The sequence below is a fragment of the Tenrec ecaudatus genome, chromosome 17 (genome assembly GCF_050624435.1).
Source record: "Tenrec ecaudatus isolate mTenEca1 chromosome 17, mTenEca1.hap1, whole genome shotgun sequence".
NCBI lineage: Eukaryota > Metazoa > Chordata > Mammalia > Afrosoricida > Tenrecidae > Tenrec > Tenrec ecaudatus.
Window position 1 is genome coordinate 72,480,810 of NC_134546.1, and position 16,877 is coordinate 72,497,686.

Here is a 16,877-nt window from a genome sequence, read left to right on the forward strand (position 1 = left end):
AAAAAGTAGCTGTTGGTATAAAAAACAGAAACGAGAAATGTTGAAGGCCATTAAGACTCGGCCTTGAAATGTCTGAGAATTCTCATGACCTATGAGTCAGTGTTTGCTGGTTTCTTCTGTGACTTAACGTTTTGAATATACTGTTAAGAACAAAAACAAGGAGGTATGAAAGTTCTGCAAAGAACAGGTTGCTTAATTTTTTTCAAGGATATCTGGCTTGGCAGAAGATAGAGTAGCTATGTGTATCAAATGTTCTTGCTTATCAATGAAATAATTAATCCCGAGTTGTTTCTGCATGGATAAAAGTACCATGTAACATATATTCGGAGTTTCATTATTCCCTGTTACACTCCGAATATTTTCTGTCTTTCTTTTTTCCTTAATTCTCACTCCCATTTTCAGGACTGTTGAACTCATTGACTGGCTCCGACAAGAGTGGTGCCCAAAACATGGACACTGAAAACGGGGGACAAAGTGAAGGACACCGCAGATTACAAAGGTGTACACAAAGAGATTGGTGGTGCTGTGAGGAGCTCTTGGGAGAAAAATGGGGCAAGGAATTAGCAAACAGAGTTTTGTAAATATGTTAAAAGCTAGAGGAACAAATGTAAGCTACCGAAGAGTAGAGAAGTTTTTAGATTTTGTGTTTTAGGTATGTTCTTGGTTTCCTGAGGATGGGACTGTAAATATTGAAACTTGGCAAAAGGAGGAAAACAGTTAAAAAATCATTATACCGCTAATGGACCTAGTAAGGTTCCCATAGACATGTTTATCTCATGGAATTTAGTTAGGGATAGCCTGGACCCTAGGCATGAGGGACTCTGACCTGAAAACAACCCATTTGCATGTGCAAGCAAAAGTGAATGTAAACTTCCTTCTACGCCTCTGCCTCCTCCCCCTCCATCACTGAAGCCACTGAAAACTAACCTTGAGGGCTTTGAAAGCGAGGAGGAGGAATCCCTTGATCTTGGAGATGTGAAGCAGTTAGAAGAGGCAGCATATTATCTTGAGGAGGACTTAGGAATTTTTGCCATCTCAGAGGCCCCTCAACCTGAGAATCATAAGGCGGTGCAAAAGACTCAGGAGTCCTGCCCGGATGAAACAAAGGTGGTAGGCTGGGAGGAAGCTTATACATCATTAGCAGCAAAAGTGAGGGAGATGTGACTCAAGTTAATAGAAAAGCACTCTCCGATAGAGTCCCAGGAATGAGTGTCAAAATTTACTGGGGCCAAGGTTTTTCAGAGACCTCAGAGTGTATTCTATGAAAAGAATGCTTTGCTAGAAGACTTGCCAGTTCTAGCATCGTCTGTGACTAGGGCTCCAGAAAAGGATCTATGCTTAGTGCTTCTGTACATGCTGCAGCAGAACAAGGAAAGGATGTAGGGGAGTTCAGTACGCTGTTCCCTGCGATTGAGCATCAGGATGCCCAGGATAATCTGGTTCGAGATCATACTCCAATTCCTTTCAAACAGCTAATAGAACTCAAGGTTGCTTGTGCCCAATATGTCCCGACGACCCCTTTTACTAAATCTTTATTAGATACAATTTCCGTCGTGGTGCTTTCCCACACAGAATGGAAACAATTCGTTTTCGAAAATGCAAATACTGCTTGTCAGGCAGCGCTGAGACATTTTAGAAAAAAGGGCAACCTGTCCAATGATATCAGACTATGTTCGGACATTGGACCTTCCTTTAGTCAGGGGCTTGCTATAGCAGCTGCTTTGCAAGGAAAAACAGTAAAGGAGGGTTAATGATACCATGGAACTTAAGGGAGCCCTGCAGTCTGGGCTCCGTTCCCCCCTACTATTCCAGTCAATACATATAGGATCATTTTAGACTTAAAAGATTGTTTTTATACCATGCCCTTGGATCCAAATGATTATAAAAGATTTGCCTTTGGTGTTCCTTCCACCAACTTCAAAGAACCTATGAAGACATATCATTGGCTTGTTTTGCCTCAAGGCATGGCCCCGACCCGGTATTAATTTGGGCATGAGGGCATGTTTGTGTTTTTCAGCAGATTGCTGATGGAGCATGGTGGCTGCCAAAAACGGTTGGTGCAGTTTGCAAACCATGCAGATGGTAATTTGCCTCAGAGTGCTTCTGGGAACATCTCACAAATGGGTTTATGTTCTTGATCCACCCCTCATACATCCTGCTGTCTGGGAAGGTCCGGAAATCATGGTGTGGGTCAATAATTCACGCCCTCCCTGTACAAAGTGAAGGAAATGTAATCTAATCCGCTCCGCAGTCTTTTTCCCCTTGTGGACTAGAGACTCAAAAGCATAATAAAAACATGTTGTGGAGACGATGTGTCATGGACAAGCCCATCCGATGCAACATCCCAAAAGAGAAATATATCATCAATTGGTCCGGCAACCAGGACAATACTAAATATACCAGGACAATACTAAATATATATATATATATATATACTGCCAAATGGGGAAAGGGACTGTCTGAAGGACTTTGGTGGTCAGACTCGGGTTTTCCACAAACTCAATGGTGGAAAATAGGGGCTTCTTTGGGGCACATGACGCTTATGGGCCATTCCTCCAGACCGCAGGGAAACGTTACTACATGCATACCATCGCCTTATGTACTTTGGGCAGGGAATATTCCTATATATCATGGTGATTCTAAGTTTAACATGTCTTGTAATTGTAATTTGTCTAATTGTATTACCTGGACCCCTGAAGGTATTGTCATCACCATTTTGTATCAACTTTCTTTTTTATGTTGTCAGTGAATATTACTGGGCCTTGGTATTCAGAAAGAGGGTTACAGGTATTAGAAGAGATTGAAAAAGCATTAACCAGACCTAAGCACGTTGTAGGTTTGCTTATAGCAGGTATTTTAGCTATATTAAATTTAGTTGCTACTGCTACTACTGCAGCAATTGTACTTTCACAAGACATACAAACTGCCCATTTTGTAAATGAATTATCCAAAAATGTGACTAATGTGTTGTGTTCTCAAGAAGTTAAGAGACGGGAAGTTAGAACAAAAAGTAAATGCTGCTCATGACATGGTCTTGCATTTAGGAGATGAGGTGCAGGGGCTTAAGGCCAGGTCTAGTCTACAGTGCCATGCTGTATATACATGGATCTGTGTGACACCTAAACAGTACAACATCAGTCAGCATTGCTGGATTAAAGTGAGTGATCATCCTCAAGGTATTTGGCACAGTGCTAGTGAGTCTTTAGATTTAATACAACACCATCAAGAAATAATAGCCATACAAGATGCTAAGTCTCTTGATTTTGATGCCGCTAAGGTTGCTGAGGATTGGCTTCAGCATTTTCGACATGCTTTCCCTTCATTAGGAAATCTCGGGGGCTTAACTCACATGCTTATGTCTCTAGTCACAGTGGGAGTGTGTGTATATTTGATCTTCTGCATACTCCCTATGATACTGTGCAAGGTTATGGTTGAATTACTAGCCTTAGGAACAAAGCTTCATAAAGGGCACCTGCTCACTTTGCCCTCTCCCCAAACAGGGGTGTAAGGCAGAGGCTGGTTATTCAGAGACGGGTAAGATCGAGTGTGCGTCTCCCAACCTAAGACAAGTCATATTTGCCTGGAGGACTGTGACTGATGACAGGTAAGGGCTTTTTCAGGATTGACAACTTAAGACAGGCACAATCATCTGCCGACATTTTGTGTAAAGACGTCTTCAGTAAATAAAAAAAGGGGATGTTGGCGGCCATTGAAACTGCTGAGAATTCTCATGACCTATGTGTCAGTGTTTGCTGATTTCTTCTGTGGCTTAATGTTTTGAACAGACTGTTAAAAACAAAAACAAGGAGGTATGAAAGTTCTGGGTAAACAGGTTGTTTAGTTTTCTCAAGGATATCTGGCTTGACAGAAGATAGAGTTGCTATGTGTATCAAATGTGCTTGCTTACCAATGAGATAATTAACCCCGGGTTGTGTATGCATGGATAAAAGGAGTATGTAACATAAATTCAGAGCTTCAGTATTCACTGTTGCCCTTACAATACTTTCTGTCTCACTTTTTTCCTTAATCCTCACTACCCCTTTCAGGACTGGTCAACTCGTCGGCTGGCTCCGACAGAGAAGCAACCTAAATGTCTGGAAAGAGATAAATAAATTGTGGTATACACGTGTTCCTGCTCTAAGATGTTGAGCACTAAAATCAATTCATGCTAGCTAGATATAAACTTATGGGTTTATTTCCATATAAATGAAATAAATTGAGTGAAATAAGCTAAGCAAATGAGCATACATACTGTCTTAGATCATCTATTGATAAATCCCTTATTGTGTATGAAGTAATAAGAACAGGTCTGTATTCTGTGTAACACAATCACATAACAAGAAATCATTACCAATTCCTATTCCCATTGAATCCTTCTAGGATACCCATTTACGTATACAGTGGGACCATGAGCATTCTGGAAATATCCAGCCATAATTGCCACTCAATAATAGGAAGATATCCAAAGAGAGCCCCCCCCCCCCTTCTGCTAATAAAATCCACACCATTCCCAACCATACAGCTCTGGGAGAAGAGCCTCAGTATCATAGTCCCAGGTATCCCCATTCAGTAGTTTGTATGAACACAGAGTCATCATGGAGTCTGTATTAAGCTGGGGTTTCCGGGCATCTATTTAACAAGTAATTTTATTGAGAGCTAGTGTGAGTGAATGGGTAGAAGTAGGAGACTGGAAATGTGTATAGTCTTAATGACCACCATATACTGTGTTTTCAAGTGTCAAAACTAATGTGCAACTGGTTGAGTCTGATGGGGACTTGAGGGAGCATAAAAATGTTTTGTAATTCTCTTGTACAATCTCTGGATTCACTTTTAGTAGCATTGCCATGACTTGTATCAGCCATGCTCCAGGCCTACAGAGAGTCTCATAATTAGTACTGTTCCTATCACATGTTAAACAGATTCCGTGAAGTCTGGCTGGTGTACTATCTCCAGAAACATTGCCAACAATACACTGTTTCAGCGAATGGATGGTCTAAAAATCAATCACATGTCCATGTATTACGGTGGGGAAGACACACTGAGGGAAGTCAATGTGAGTACAGATACGAACCACCCATGCAGGGAGGGAGCTGTGTTGCAGGGCACTGTAAGGCCCTGAAAAGAAGGAAGAATTCTGGAGCAGTTGGAGGGGGAGTTTCAGGTCTGTTTCTAATTTCAATCCAGGGTTCTTCATTTCAGTTTCCCACTTGGAATCTATATATTTTTATGCTTCAGTACCTCCCCCTTTAATATCTGAATGCAAAGTTGTAAAAAGAGAAAACATTCTCTTGGAGAGACAAACAAATGATGTTGTTTCATAGGGAGTGCATATAACTTTGCCAGAGGTGATCAGCATATGTTTTCGGAAGGTCAGTGTGTTATTCCTAGTGGACTAAAGAAACAAATTCATAGACAATCCTATGTGTATAGGAAAGAGCTTTATATAAAGAGCAATTGAAAATTTGGAAAAAATACCAGCCCATTTCAGATCAAGCCCATAAATCCGATATTAACTCATGTCTGATCCCAGTCTGTAAATTCTTCTTCAGACTCATGCAACACATGCAACAACACTGAGTGCAGGAAGTTCACAGGCTTGTGTGTGGGAAGTCTTATGGATCCAGTGGCATTGGAAGCATCTTAGTACTGGCAAGCTTCTTCTACACATGGCTCCCCAAGCTCCAAGACTCTGGCTGATATTTGCATATTTCGATGTGATTTGTCAACATGAATGCCTAGCAGATAGAGTGTGTCCGGCCTCCAGTGAGCTATTTATCTCCTTCACACCTTCAAATGAGGTCATTAAGCTGTGACCTGATTGACAGGTTAGATTGCATTCCTTTGCAAGTTGACAAGAGATCATACAACTGCCACATGATCTTACAGGTAGACTCCGTGGAGTCTCTGGGTGGTGCTAACTGTTACGACTCAACTAATGGCTATAAAGTTGGTGGTTTGAAACTTGGTGTCATTTATTCAAGTACAATATATTGAAAAAAGTTGCTATTCACCCTGACTAAAATTCTGTTGACACTGATCAGTTCCAACTCATAGTAATCCTGTAGGACAAACTAAAACTGCTCCTATAATATTTCCAAGCCTGTATTTCCTTATGAGATTATTCTACCACAAATTTCCCACAGAACAGTTGGTGGGTCTGAGTGGTAGACTTTTATTTTAACAGCTGGGCAAGTCACCACTGTGCAACCAGGGTACCTAGTTCTATCCTATCCATCCAGATGAAATTTTAAAAATATTATAACCTGTCAGACAATCATTATAGTTTAGAATTAAGTATCTCAGGAAGACTTGCTCTTTTTCTTCCAGACTCTTCCCCTAGATAAAGGGTCAGCTAATTTAGTTTTACAAAAAGTCCTGAAAACCATAATTTATGATTCCATTGGTCATATAGTCTTAGAGACAATTACTCCACCATCTTGAATGAGTGAGAAAACATCAGACAGTAGAGAAGGCATAGCTGTGTGTTAATAGAATTTTATTAACAAAGTCAGACACTGGGCCATGAGCCTGTTAGCCAAAGCACTACACTGAAGGTCTGTGTAAGTAACAGATGATCTTGTGTGTTTTTTAAAAAGAAAATCCGTTTTATTAGAATTTCATGCACATATGATATAATTCAATAATCAATCATATCAAGAAGTGGCATACAACTGTCTGTCTTCTCTGCACTAGGAGCAGCTCCCCTGACACTGATCCTCATCTCCTAAAAATGTATGCCTACACAAATTTGTCGCCACCCTTTCCCTGGTCAGGAGCTCCTCCCTGTTGTTGACCAGGTCATTGTCTGTGTTGGTGCAGAAACAGCCAGAGACACTGACAGATGAGCACTTCATCAGCTTGACAGCCCCATGTTCTCTGTCTTCCCTGGCCTCTAGACGGATTTTCTAAACCAGCACCATCTCACGGGACATTGGCACAGCCGCCAAGTTCATTGGGGCTGGGGCTGCCACAGTTGGAGTGGCGGCCTCTGGAGCCGGCACTGGGACTGGGTTTGGGAGCCTCATCCTGGGTTATGCCAGTAACCCTTCTCTGAAGCAGCAGCTCTTCTCTTGCACCATCCTGGGATTTGCCTTCTCAGAGGCCATGGGGCTTTTCTGCCTGATGGTGGCCTTCCTCAGCCTCTTTGCTATGTGAAGGAGCCATATCCACCCCCCAACAGTTCTCTGTCCCACATCTGTCTGCCAAATACATTCCTTTCCCTGCACCATCCCAGCCAGCCTGGGGAAAGTTTTTGGCTCAGGGTTTGACAGAGGGAAGACAAATAAAAACTATATTAATAAAGGGGTTTATTGGCCAAAAAAGAGGCATACAATCATTGTCACTACAGATTCAAAAAATGTTTCTTCTTATTTGCACTCATTGTTATTCATATCATTACATTTTTAATTGGGCAAGATATACACAACAAAACATTCCCAAATTCAACAATTATTACATGTATAATTCAGTGCCTTTGATTATACTCTGCATATACTACTTTTACAACCATTATTGATATCCTTTTCCAAATTCTCCCGCCACCATTAATATAAACCAAATGTCTCCTAAGCAACAACCCTTTCTCTTTCACCCATGGTAACCATTGGCCAAGCTTTATTTCTTTATTTAATGTAGGGGTTTTTAATATAATATTCACATATCATACACTTACATAGTGAAATTGCTTTTTAAAAGAGTTGTAAGTATATATATCTTTATACACATATGTATCATCATAACAAATTCTTATTTTTCCTCTCCCTCCTGCATTCGTTGTTTATTCCACAATGCCCTCACCCTCCTGACCCCTCTACTCCCCTTGTGCCCCAGACCATTGCATCAGTTATTGTCTCTATGCATCCACTCCTTCTGTGCTTCACAAATTTGGAAACCCAATAGAAACAATAAAACACATAAATGAAATAAAACAGCAAGAAGAAAATAGTAATATAAAAATGAAAATAAAGAGTAAGAAAGAAAAGGTCACCCTTTTAAAGTTCAGAGAAAAATAATCTGTTGTGGAACAAGTGAAAAATATTTGACCCTAGAGAAATTCCAGGTTGGGTCAACAGGTAGGTCAACTGCCCAAGTATCATATTATGCCATGGTCTGATCCACCATGATCAAGTTCACAATTATCTCTGTCTGATAGTAAAGCTTGTCAAGGGGATTTGCCAGAGGCCTAATATGACTAGATATTCTCCAGATGGACTATGAGTTCCCACTGTCCACTTAACCTTCAACAAATTAGGAGGTTAACAATTGGAGCTCTGAAACTTTTCCCTTCATCATATTTGGATTTTGTTGTCACTAACTTTGGTTCACACAGCCTGATGTGCTTCTTCAGTGTGGACTTGATGCCTCACGAGATGGTTGCTTGTTTGAAGACAAAACTTTAAGTCCCAAGACAATGGATAGCCTCACGCCATTTGCTTTCTTCACCACACTTTGCTCTAATGCCCTTATCTTCAGTGATCTCCTCATGAAGGCAAGGACTGTGCAGAGCCATGTTATAAGATCCTGTACCCAGAATATGATCACCTAGATAACTAATCAGTTAAATTTTATCACAAACCATGGGCTCTTCTACTTAGTACCTGGAAGTGACGGGTGAGACTCCACAACCACTGAGGCAGATGAGGAAGAGGAATTGAGAAGAGAGGTAGGTGTGCTCTCTTTTTTTAATATTCTTTATTTTATTTGTATGTTTATGTTGTTATTATTATTATTTATTTCTGGTTTTGTTTGCTGTTTCTTATATTCTCCTGTTTGGAAGCACAGAAGAAGTGGATGCATAGAGACAATCACTGAGGCAATGGTTTATCTGGAAGGGGACGGGGAGGGTAATTGAGGGAGTGATCATTGGGTGCAGGAGGCAGGTGGGAGCATTAGATCTGATTATGACGCTGCATATGGAATGCTTTTCAGAGGTGTTTTAACTATGGAAGTGTGAGTAGTATATCAAGAATTTTTTTTTTTTTAAGAAACCAAACTTTTTACTATGGGTGATGGAGTAAGAGGTTTTGGTTAGGAGGCAGTGAATTAATTTTAATGGTTGTGGAACAATTCTCAGAAGGATAAAAACAATGCATGTACAACAGAAAAATAATGGTCAAGAACACTGAATCACACATATAAAAGTTGTTGAATTGGTTAATGCTTTGTTGTGTATATTTTTGCAAAATGTGAAAATATTACATAAATAATAATGATTATAGGGGAGAAAATATTGAGATGTATAATATGTGTATAAAGTATCAATAAAATGTGGTGTTTATATTTTAAAAGAGAATTGGATGCTCAGAAATGTTTATCATTTTACCCTCACTTTAACCCAACAGCCTGAATTTCTCATATACTATCCTTGTCCTTAGGATAGGCCTGAGCTGCCCAGAGAGAAGGTAGAACATTCCAAGGAAAATGGCATCCTTGGGAATTTCCTTCATTGTGGCTCACAGCTCAGGCCAACCATGTGCATTTCCACCAAACTGCCCATGGTTTTCAGGGAGGACTTGTTTGTACACGGTCAGTGCAAATGATGCAGGAGAGAGATTGAATCGCAGAACACGGGTCAGGAAAATCCCCTCCAGGGGTCATTACTCAGCTGCTCCTACTCAGAGCCATCTTCCTTCCGCTTCCACAAACAGAGCACATGGGAATCTCCTGCAGTGTAAGATATGGCAGCAGAACTCCAACTCACATGTGACGGTCAGGCTTCTTGGGCCTTAATTCTTCCCATGTTGATCAGAGATGGCAGTGGAGATGACACCCTTCTGGATTCTTCTTGGTGTCATGGATGCCCTACCCCGTGAGCACCTTCAATGTCAAAAACAGTGCTTTTCACCTTAGAACTGTATTTAATTAGATCCCCCTCCCTTATTCCTAGGTGTGATAGTGCAGGTATAGGTGCTACGGACCAGTCATGGTTTGGGAAAGCTTTCTCCGAGGGAAAGCTTTCTCTGCCATGTCTGCAGATAGCAAGTTTCTAGATCTATCAGACTCCGGGAAACAAAGCCTGTATTGTGTGCCAAAGAAGCCTAGTGATGACAGTTTTAGCAACAACCCCATCTTCACAAATCAACACTGCAACCACCATAGCTCAGTGTGTTTTAACTGAACAATCTGAAACCTGGGGATATTGCCATGGATTATGTGGGAAAGAACCAGGAGACACAGAGAAGGGGAAGTGGACAAACATCTCAAGAGTCAGGAGACCAAGAGGGCAGTAGAGGGAGCTCAGGGTACACGGGGCACAGCTTTTGCCATGGGAGAAGATACAAGGGTGCTGAGTGCTTGTTTCCTCTTGTGTCTAGACTTTCCCAATTTACCCAAGTTGAGAGCCTCTCCAGGGACTCCTGAGGAACAGCAGTTCAAATATCTCTTATTTTCCTGCCGGGAAGATCCTGAAAATGAACATCTGTTATTCTTTCTGAGAAGACAGGGGAGAAACACGTCAAACTTAGGATAAGTTGAAACCAATCCCAGAAGGACCAGTTGTCTCTCTGTGCCATTAAATTCTGACCTCAATGTGCTTCTTTCGACACATTCCATTTCACTCCATCCTTATATTTTCCCCAAAATGCCAGTAGTTTGAAACTGTATGTGTGTACATCCCAGCCCAAATAGCTCTTGTAAACAACACAACACAAAACATGTTTTCACAAATCCTGAAATAATTGTCTATCATTTTGAAAGCTGGAGAAACTGAAGTTTTGAGATTCTGAATAAAGCATCAAAGAACCTCATGGGCATCAGAAAGCATAGTACCTAGATTTGGAGAACACAATCAACTGCTCAAACATGGGAGACTCCCTGGAAGCTTCCCAATGTGTTATGCAAATTCACAAAGAGTATTGGCTTCTCTGGAGGATGCAGAGAGCTTCAGCATCTATAGAACTTCTAAAATTAACTTGGTACCGTCTAAGGCTTGATGTGCAGAGGCCTTGTGAAGGGAAGGTAACTTGAGTCAAGGCACAACATACCTGCAGACCATGAGGAAAACGTGGGATCACTGTCATATCCAACTCAAAGGGACAATTAAGGACAGGTCCTGCGAAGGGTGGGGAGGGTTTTCCTTTTAGCATCTGGGTTTTCCTTTTCCAAAATGTAATTTAAAACAGCATTAGACAAGGGATGCTTGTGTCAAATTAAATCTCTAATTCTACCAGTATTATGTAACTGGTTCAGTAAAAGAATGAGGACCACACTTAAAGGGATGAAGATGGGGCCCGCATTTTTAGGGAGGGTTTCTAACTGGGTTTGACATTTCCATTAAGTCAATTCTTTCTCATAAGAACCCTCTAGAACAGAGTAGGGCTGTCCTTGTAGATCTCTGAGTCTGTACACCTTAATGGGAATAGAGAGCATTATATCTTTCTTGCAGAGCAATTGATGATTTAGATTGACAGACCTTTCTTTTAGCAGCCCACTGAGTAATGAACCAAACAAGATACCTAGAACATTCTTATCTCCTCTTGGAGTGACCCTCTTAGAAGTCATTCAACTTCGTTTATGGATGTATAGGCAGAGGGTATGCAAATAAAGGCTCCTCTGTGCTGATGAGAACTACCCAGACCCAATTCTGAAAGTCTTGCAGAGGTGCCCCGGTGCAGGAATTTTGAGGTGTCCCCATTAAGGACTTGACACATTAAGTCACCGTGGAGTCTGTATTGAGATGATTTTTACTTATTGGAATTTTAAAAGATGATCTGATAGACAGAAAGTGTGTCTAAGTAGGCATGAGTGAGAGACAGTGAATATGTGTTACAGTTTTGGTAACCAGGATGTCTGTTTGCAGGTGTCTAGTGAGAGGTGTAGCTGATGGAATCTGAAGGAGACTTGAGGCAGCCCGAGGCTTCTCTGAGACTCTCCTCTGCAGTATCTGAATTCACTATATGTAGCTGTAAATGTACTGGGTCTGCCTAGATCCAGAGAGGGGCTGCAGTGAGTTTCACACATTTATAGTGTTGGTAGGACATCCCACACAGACTGTGAAGGGTCAATTCACCATCTCTAGAGACAACAGAAAGAACATATGATATCAAATGGACAACCTGAAAATCAAGGACACAGCCATGTATGACTCTGAAAAAGATGCACAGTGAGGGGAACTGGAGGTTAACCCAGGCACAAATGTCCCCTAGTGGGAGGGGCTGGGATTCAGGGGGCTGTCAGACCCAACACAGCACAGGACTCAGACCGAGGAGCAGGTGCAGGTGGAGTTTCACCACTGGCTTCCTGTGGTGTCTGGAGATTCTTCTCCATCTCAGTCTCCCGCAGGGAAATGGTGAATTTTTTCACCCAGACCAACCTCCCTGTAATGAAAGGATGATTTTGAATTTAGCTTCTATTTTTTTCATCTTTAATCTCCTAAAGTTCCTATATTCTTTCACAATTCCTACATCTAGGTTGAATTCTCTTCATCTCATTTACTTCCTCAATCACTGTATCCTTTGATTTCAATTCTTCCCCTGTAATCCCTTGTAACCCAGACATCTGTGCCTGTTGTTCACAGGATCTCACTTTAATGAAATATATATACATATTCCCAGGTGATAGCAGGATTGAGTAAAAGTCTGCTTTGGATACCAAGACCATTTTCAATCTCTTCTTGCAATGCACAGGAAGTAGCATAGAGAGGTCTCTGAAGGAAGGTCTGCTTTTCATGACAAGATCAGCTAGTGCAGCCCTAGCTTCGTACACAGTGGATTTCCTTTCATTAACACAACACATTTAGACAGTAGCTTACAGCCTTAACTGAGGCACAGACTGCAGTTGTTTGTCCATTTTGTCTATGGCGCTCTTACTGGAGTTTCGGTGATCTGTACTGATATGATGGAAGTACCCAGCCAGTGTCCACATTCTCTCTCTTGTTGACAAGTCAATGATGGAGCAGTCACACACCCTGGGAGTTGTCTGAGCCTGTCCTGCAAGGCCTCTGGATTTACCTTCACCCTTATCTTCCCATTTCCTCTTTGCATGCCCTGTTCCCATTCGTCCTTCATTCTTGCCCCGTCTGCCTTCTATACCTAGTTTTGGGGGCAAGCACTGCTCTTCTGCTCTCATGTGGTCCACAGAACAACAAGCAGAGTCGCCCTGAGCATCAGGTATCAGGATTCCCGGGTGGGTGGTACATATATGTTCACTGGGACAAACAAAGCAACAGTATACAACCAGACAACAAAACAACAAAAACAAACCACTGACAAAGAACAAAACAAAACACTTCACAAAAGAAAAGCTTGTAGTTAGTTCAGGGATTGTTTGCTTGCTATTAGGAGCGTTTTCCAGTCCAGACTGTTGGGGCACCACGCCCTGGCCCTAAAGTCCACTTTCAGCATTCCCTGGGGACCTTGCCACTCCATTCCCTTGCTGTTCCGCTGCACTCCCCCAGTGCTTTGCCTCGGTGTGGTGGGATCAAGTCAGGTGCAATTCCCACACTGTGTCTCCGGTGCTGTCCCCTGTATCGCTCTTAGTCACTGAGGGGCATCATTTCTCATAGTGGGGCCAGCCATGTTGTTCTCTCTGTGGACTGGCTGCTCTACTCAAGAGCATCGTCTTCACGGCCTGGTGGGCTAAGGAAACATTGTGATCCTAGGTCTGAAGTGTGGCCTTACAAGCATCCGCATTTCTCCCTCAGGGGCAATATGGGACCGGGGGAAATTGCTGACCCCCTTACAGGATAGAACTTCTCTTTTTACTTCATACATTTGCCCCTCAGTTGCTGTAGTTTATCACATGTGACCAAAACTTCCTGTTTTGGAGCCTTTAGCTCATACATCTACGCATTTAAATCTTATGGATGAAAGGGGTTATATTTCAGGGGGAAAGTCATATGGTGTCCTCTGTTCCTCTTGGTGTCTATGTGGTTTAACCAATACAGTAAACTGGCATAATAATAAATTATTTTTTATATTTTAAGTTACCAGCTACTTCCCCCAGGACACTCATATCTGCCCTTCAGTTATCTTTATAATAAATGACACGCACAACGGCATGCTATTCTGCTGATGAAAACCAGACTAGCCCAGCCCTTCAACTCTAGGAGAGAGGACACACACCATAGGATGCTGAGGTCTCCCCATTCACTGGAAAGGTATGATTATACATAAGTCACAGTAAAATTTTTGCTGACCTGAGATTCCCTTGTGGCAATATTACAAAGGAAAAGAAAACATGTTGAACAAGAGATTGAAGCTGTGTGATGGTTTACCTGATCAGGATGTCTTTCTGTTTGCATGCCTCCAATGCAGTTGGTGGGTTCTGGGATACTTGAGGCAGACTAGGGCACCTCTGAGATTTTCCTATCAACCTGTGGACCCATCATCAACAGTGATGGCATGGATGTCATCAGCCAATTCCACGAAGGGCCTGAAGTGGGTAATAGTTATTCCATATCCTACCTATGCACTCTGACTACCTGATTGACAGTCACCAGAGATAAAACCAAGAACATTGTGCATCTTCAAATGGACAGCCTCAACATTGATAACACAACCTTCTATTTCAATAATGGAGACACGGAAAAGGAAATGTGTAAGAGTCTTACACAAACCTCGCTAAAGGGAGGTATGGACTTCAGGGATTGCTCAGGACTCTGAGCCACAGGGCTCAGTTCTGGCAGAGAGTGTGGAGGGGAGCTAAGAGCTGGCTTCCTGTCAGTGTCTTGGTTCCTCTCCATCTTATTGCTTCCATTGGAGCTTCTCTCGATGTGAGGGTTTGTATCAATCAGTGAATTAGAAACTTTGCATTGTAAGGGGAGGAAACAATCTCCCATTTCCAAAGAGCAGAAGGACACATATTGAGTCTGATACACACAGAGGGACAAGGCAAAGGTGAGATATCTCTCAGCCATATTGCAAATCTGTCCTCAGTAGGGGTATTGGAAGGCAAGGATGGCTGGGGTTTCCCTAAAGTTAGCTCAGTCCAGAAAGAACCAGCAAGAACATCACGGTGTCCTCAAGCCATAGTTGTACATCGGAGCTGTCCTGTGTATCTCAAAAACCAGATTGCCTTCATCACTTTGACATCCTCAGACACTGCTGGGAATCAGGATAAAACAGGTGATGGGTTTCAAGGAACACATTTGAGGACCTGGAGCATTGTGCTAACTTGTGTAGAGTAAGGAGAGGTGCTTCACTTGAGCAAACCTCTTGTCTACTGTTTGCCTTGTGTTTTGATTGCAAATTGTCCCCACCCCTCACTAACATTTGAAAATGTACATGTGTCAGAATTTTATAGGTGCATATTAATTTAAATAGTTGAATTTAATTATTCAATTTGAATACAAATGTATTTCAATAATTAATATTATTTAAATTTAACTTTATTTTTATTTAAGCTTTCAGGAGACACCTATGCACCATGCTGTGAGGAAGCTGAGTTGAAGGAGAGATCAAGGTGCTGGAACAAGTGCTTGACCCTCAGCCCTAGATGCATTCGAAACTTCCAGCCAGAGGCAGGTTGTCAGACCTATGAAAGTGCCTTCTTGGAAGAAGGGTCACCATCCATCCATGAAGCTTTTCAAGCAGGAACTACATGGGTTCAGGGATGAGACGTTCTCGTTCATGCTATTTGTCACTCATAATATCAGAAAAAGAAAACAAAAATAAGTAGTTAATTTTTAAGCTACAAAGTTTTATACTGTAAAGATTGAGAGAGAATTTATGAGCTCATTCAGCATATGGGTAGCATAATTAGTGTGAAATTTATGTGCACATAATTTCAACAGATTTATACTTAAGAAGGTTCATACTAATCCATGTCATAGGATTAGCTTACACAATCATGAGATTCACATTCAGAGATGGAGGTGACCTGGACTAGTGTGCAGGTACATCACAGTGTGATCCTTAACTTGTCCTGCCAACCAGCAGCAACAGATGTTATGAGATGAGTGTGTGCTGGAATGACCAGGTTCACGTAAGGCCATACTAGTCTGTATGTGGAAACTGAAGGACTCCAAAAATCTTCAACTGAAAAATACCATCGTATCATTTACTTGAAACCCTGAATTTTAGTGAACCTCATTAATTGTTTTCAAAGCACTTGCTTATTCTCCTCCACAAATTCTGGCTCAGAAAACCCAAGTGACCACCACCTTGTGCTTGGATTTCCACATTGGTAAAAAAATATTAATTTAGAGACATACAGAGAGTTTCATCATTCAGTAAATGAGTGGTGTCAACTGCAAGACTGGAGAAAATGCTGTAAGACTTGAGAAAATGAATATAAATGAGAAAAAAATCTTAATGGAATTGAACATTAAAAATGCATGTTTAAAGATAATGTTACTGTGTTCATGGTCAATAATATGCAAAGGACTCCAAAATCGGACAATCTGTGAGTTGCGTAATACATTCAAGGGTGAGATCCCTGCAATTATCAAGGGGTCACACCTAATGCACAAACAGAGAGGCAGAAAGACTTTGGTTGTAAATGTTCAAAATCCAGGTGAGCCAGAGTCCCCTGGGTAAAAAATAGTTAAAACAGTCTATAGTCTTTCCTAAAATTTAAGGACCTGAATGGACCTCATTTAATCCAGAGTGCCTTTGTGTCTCAAACGAGTGTATTTTGGTTCAGGGTCTGAAATACTGTTTTGGGATCTTACTTTTACGTTGCCCTGTCTATTAAACATCTCTTTCCCCCTCCCTGTTCTGCTGTATCTCTACACGTGAAGTCATGACACCTGACTGGTCTGCACTCTTCTGAATGTTCTCTGCCAAACAAAGGGTCTCTCTTCAGAGTCTTGCATTTCTTAGAGGCCACAGAGATAAAGCCTTGCCTTGTCTGGGGACCCAACTTTTCTAGTTGGCAACTTCTTCCCTGAAACACGATGGCACTTGAATCACTTGACTTACACTGAGGTTTTCCTTACC

General features: G+C 41.6%; 2 pseudogenes; both read left to right on the forward strand.

Annotated features, from left to right (window-relative positions):
* The first annotated feature begins 739 nt into the window (after positions 1–739).
* On the forward strand, positions 740–7,155 carry LOC142430500 (ATP synthase F(0) complex subunit C2, mitochondrial pseudogene; annotated as a pseudogene).
* A 4,889-nt stretch (positions 7,156–12,044) lies between these two features.
* The window catches only part of LOC142430501 (ATP synthase F(0) complex subunit C2, mitochondrial pseudogene), a 30,279-nt pseudogene continuing 25,446 nt past the window's right edge, over positions 12,045–16,877 (forward strand).